This window comes from Pimephales promelas, chromosome 25, assembly GCF_988280905.1.
Source record: "Pimephales promelas chromosome 25, fPimPro1.hap1.1, whole genome shotgun sequence".
Lineage (NCBI taxonomy): Eukaryota > Metazoa > Chordata > Actinopteri > Cypriniformes > Leuciscidae > Pimephales > Pimephales promelas.
In genome coordinates, this window is record NC_142793.1 from 3,980,001 (window position 1) to 3,985,126 (window position 5,126).

Genomic DNA, 5,126 nt, shown 5'->3' on the forward strand with positions numbered 1-5,126 from the left:
AGCATTATAAATACTTTTCATTTTACTGGATGACCCTCTCAATCACTGTCAGTTGTGGCTCTGGATGAACCTTTAATGATTAAACTTATCCGGGGGTGGCACAACTTGCCCCATTGACATCTCAGCATCCAATCTCTTCTTGTAAGGCAAAAAATAAAAGAATGATTGTGGAACTGAGTATTTCCTGTAGAAAGTTTGTCACTTCTCTTTCTGATTTTACCACTGCAGACCTACTGAATAAAAAGAAAACAATTCATGATGCTTTTCACGTACACAACCACAGAAGCTTCTATAGTGGCTCTTTCTAGTGGAAGAAAAATTGTAATGATATATATATATATATATATATTTTTTAAGTTTTTGGATCCCAAAAGGCCTTGACATCAGATGCATGCAGTGGAGGGTAAAGGCACACTTCCCCAGGAAATACAGCTGTAAATAAACCTCTGCAGGACACGTGGACTGATGATGTTCAGGTAACAGAAGATGTAACGATTGAACATCTGACATTGCTCTGCTCATGTGGTTTATCTACAGCTCAAAACACAGACAATGTGGAGAAAACATTGACCTACCTGTGCAAACGCAGTTCCTGAAATCGGCAAACGCTAAACGTGCTTTGATGTGTTTCCAGAAGTGATCATTTTCATGAAAACTCTTTCTGTTGTTCACGAAAAAGAATGAAGCTGAACTTTGTTCATGAGGAAGTGAAACCGAAGAGGGAGTGTCATTATTCCTCACATTGTGTGTTGAACACATTATCATTGGTTTTCATGCAGCCATGCAGAAGTGAAACAATGGCATATCAGTACATGTGTCTGGTAACTTTTAAATTAGGAACCTAATGTTACATATTCCTCACACTGTTACACCACCAGCAAAGCATCCACTGAGTGTGTCTTTGTATTTGTGTGATGCATTTTTCCAGTAGATGGTGCTGTTCAGTTGGTCAAGTAAATGACAGGCTGTTGTGGATGGTGATGGTCTACATACTTATTTTATTCACAGAATGCATATTTAGCAAGTACCAGTTAATATTATAGATTCAAAATAGGAATACATCTATTAGAAACCATATAAAATAAAACTGGAAACAAAATGTAAAATAAGAATTTGCATTTGGGGTCAAAGGTTATTTTTGAAGTGGGTTTGACTCATATATACACTTTTTTTGGCTGCATTGAGTGGTATAAAAATGCTAAAGTTCCCCTATGGTGATGTTTTTAATAGCATACACTTATCACAGACAAGACAATCCATGTGTAAGTTCATAAGTCGACACGACAGCATTGTTGAGTATTTTCTGTTTAAAACTGCAGTGAAACAAAGACAGTCTCAAAAACACTTGAAATCGCTGGTGTTTCTGACGTCACAAACGACCTTGTAACCAATCAGATCAACGAGTGGATCTCTGAGTGAGTGGAGGCGGGGCTCATTTGCATATTCATAGAATCGCGCATAATAAATGAGGCAAGGGTGTCGAGTTACATTCAAGCTATTTTAAGGCATGAATAATTTTTTGAAGAGAAAAACTTTTAAATATGTCATTTTGGTGATCATTTGCATATATATCAGCAGTTTGAAATGGGTCTTTATCTTAATCAAAAAATAAGCACACGAGAAGCAATTTTCCAGTGTTAGCTAAGGATATGAATTTCACAAAATCACCAAACAACATAATCCAGAAATCATGCCAATAAAATCACTTGAGAAAAAGCAGCTTAACGAGTGTGATCAAACAATTCTTATGAAACTGTCATTTTTTTATGAAAAAAAGTTGAAGCTCCATTCCTAAAATGTAAACCTATCCCTCAATGGACGAGAGAAGATAGTATGATGAATGTATGAGGTTATACGATTTTCCCAAAAAAAAAAAAAATCATAAATCCGATTGTGATTATTCTCTGTGATTTTATCTAACAAAATATATTGGAAATAAACAGACAGTCATTTTCTTTGGTGTGGACACTAACAAGTTATCATTATAGTTATCGTTCTTGGTGTGAACATCTTTAAAGTTAAATCGATTTTTAAAATTATATTGTGCTATGGTGCTTGTGAACTGGCCTAAATCTGTGCACACGTCTACCAAAAATCACTAAAAAGTGAAATTATTTGGACAACCCGCTCTTGTTGGATTATTAGTTATTGTTGTTAAAGGGATAGTTCACTTTGAAATTAATTTTTGGTATGTTTTAGCTTACCTCAAGGGCATCCAAGATGTAGGTGTCTTTGTTTCCGCAGTATTTTGAATTTTGATATTTTTTGGTCAAACCGTTCTTGTGTGTCAGCATAATGGAGGTCTATGGTCACCACCTCAAAGAGCATGCAGAGAGAAGTCCAAATTAAACATGATTTAATGACTCGTAAATGTAAGTACACATTGATGGCCTAAGACACGAAACGAGCGGTTTGTGTGAGAAAACGAACAGTATTCATATTGTTTTTACCTCGTGTAACCACAGCCACGTCCAAGTGATCTGAGGGCGTGGACGCTTTCGGTCTGCGCAAGCGCTGGAAAGCACCGGAAGTGATCTCTCGCGCGGTTGCGAAAAAAATTCAACGTTGTCTGTTGATATATCGAAATTGTCTTCCATTGCGAATTCCTGTTTATCTAAACATGTTTAGATCTTCAGAGTGAAGGAAAACACTTCCGAAATCTGTGTGTAAACAATGAGTGACGTACACACGAGAGAGATCACTTGGACGTGGCTGTGATTACAAAAGGTAAAAACGATATAAATACTGTTCGTTTTCTCACACAAACTGCTCGTTTCGTGTCTTGGGCCATCAATGTGTACTTACATTTACGAGTCATTAAATCATGTTTATTTGGACTTCTCTGTGCATGCTCTTTGAGGTGGTGACCATAGACCTCCATTATATGAGTGACAGACAAGAACGGTTTGACCTAAAAATATCAAAATTGAATTTTTTTTTAAATTAACCAAAAATTAATTTGAGAGTGAACTATCCCTTTAAGCGTGACTTGTGTAGGTTTGGGTTTGCGTGATGGGTGTTTTTGAAAGCTGGTTTTCCTTCAGATCCGTGTTTCTGGATGAGTGTGTGCGCCGCAGGGCAGATTGTGAGGCTGGACGGGCGTCTGAAAGGCTCATCACTGTATGGGACAAGGACAGCTCTGTGATCTCTCATTCATACAGGCATAAACACATAAACCCCACACTGCTCGGAGGACAATGACATCAAGCCAGTTATTTTAATACACCCCATTGTGTCTGACGTGCCAGGCTGAGCCTTGGTATCTATTTATTAGTTTTGATACATACATATTGTATTGTTCGCCGCATAAGTCGTGTTTTGTTCGTCCGGGGTGGTCTGGGATCAGCGCGGTCCAGCTGGGAGAAGTTCAACTGCGTCATTGTGGCTCTCAGAGGTTCACTGGAGATGTTAATCAGATGTGTCATTTCAAATGTACAGTTTTCATACAAGGATTGAGTCACTTAAACAATAGTTTCATTTTACTGAATAATTATTATTTTTGGCTTAAACTCGCTAAACATTCAATTAGAAATGCGGTGTGTTTGTAACATACATACAAACGCACTTAAAAGTCTCTTCAAGGTTAAATGAATGTGCAGCTAATTTATGATCTCCTGAGCTGATATACTACGCTGATAATATTTTGACGCTTTGTTGCATTAACATGTGCTGTCGGCTTCAGACGTGGACGTATACGTCCCTGAAAATGAATAGCTGTGTGTGTGTGTGTGTGTGTGTATCGGTCCAGGTCACAGAAAATATAATAGCTGGACCAGTTTAGGTCACACAGTTCATGCTAGGAAAACTGATTAATATTTGGCTTCGAAAAATGACAGGAGGATGATGTATAGCTTTATCTGCCCATCAAAACACTATAAAGAGATGAATATCCTTGAGAGAAGATCGCAAATGTAAAGTGAAATAAATTAACATATTTATATTACCAGCAGGGAAATGTTTCAGTTTCGACATATATCAAGGGATACGCTACTCGAATGAGGAAAGAAAAGTTGGACGGGACTTGATCCATGGGGATTGATTGGATATGGTGGGTTGCTATTGGTGGATCTCACGTGAGTGACAGGTTGCCCCGCCTTCATGCCAGAGAGAAAGGATGTTATTTTGATTACGAGGGCACATGAATGAATAGCATATACAGTATATATATATATAGACATATATATTGATGTGCACAGTTTAACATAATAAATAAAAATAATAAAGGATTATTTGTCAGGATTATGTTTAAGGGTACGTTTACGCAACATGACATCATGACTTTTGCGTAAACATACACGCCACTTTCGAGTCAAGTCCCAGACAGCAAACTGACATTGAATCAACGTGGAAACGACGTCTCTCATGACATTGAAACAACGTTGATTTTGCTCATCGAATTAACGTTGAACCAACGTCAGACGCGGCATTCTTCAAAGCTAAATGAAAATCGAAAATTGGTTTGCTTTCATAACGTTGAAACAACGCGTTGATTTCAAGTTGATTTTCCGTTAGTTTTGAAAGAATGACGCGTCTGACGTTGGTCCAAAGTTAATTCGATGAGCAAAACAATGTCAGATCAACGTTGTTTCGATGTCATATTTCCACGTTGATCCAATGTCAGTTTGCTATCTGGGGTGGCGTGTTATCTCTACGCATTTTGAGCTATCCGCGTGTTTGCGTGTATGTCTACGCCATTAACGTCCACGTCATTCCGCGTGTCTGTACACGACGTCAAATCTCCAGTCATAAATGCCATTAACCCCAGTGATGGTTAGGTTTAGGGACGGGGTTGAGGTAAGTGAGTCATATATTTATATAACGTTAAGTCAACGGCATTCATAAACACGCTGAAAAGCAATTATGCGTCTTGATAGCACGCCAAAAATGGAAATACGAATTGGCGTGTCATACACACGCTACTTCATGAGATCAGTCTGGTTTACATGACAACGATATGCTTAAAAAGGAGAAGTTTTCCCTTTGAGTTTTCCAAGTAGCGACAACACCATTGTCAGGACACAAGGATCCGTGAAAGGACTACAAACCCCTGTATTCTTATTTACACGGAGACTAATTGCGTTTTGAAACCTGTTTTCAAAAGTTTGCGTTTCCAGGCACCCGAAACG

General features: G+C 38.2%; 1 protein-coding gene across 2 annotated transcripts in view; it reads right to left on the reverse strand.

Annotated features, from left to right (window-relative positions):
• Window positions 1-883, reverse strand: part of snx20 (sorting nexin 20) — a 7,152-nt gene extending 6,269 nt beyond the window's left edge. The window contains exon 1 of one of the 2 annotated variants that reach the window (XM_039656860.2): window positions 576-883. The gene's annotated coding sequence lies outside the window, so the exon portion shown is untranslated. The remainder of the gene's footprint in view (window positions 1-575) is intronic. The other variant, XM_039656859.2, reaches the window with a different exon arrangement.
• Window positions 884-5,126: the final 4,243 nt, after the last annotated feature.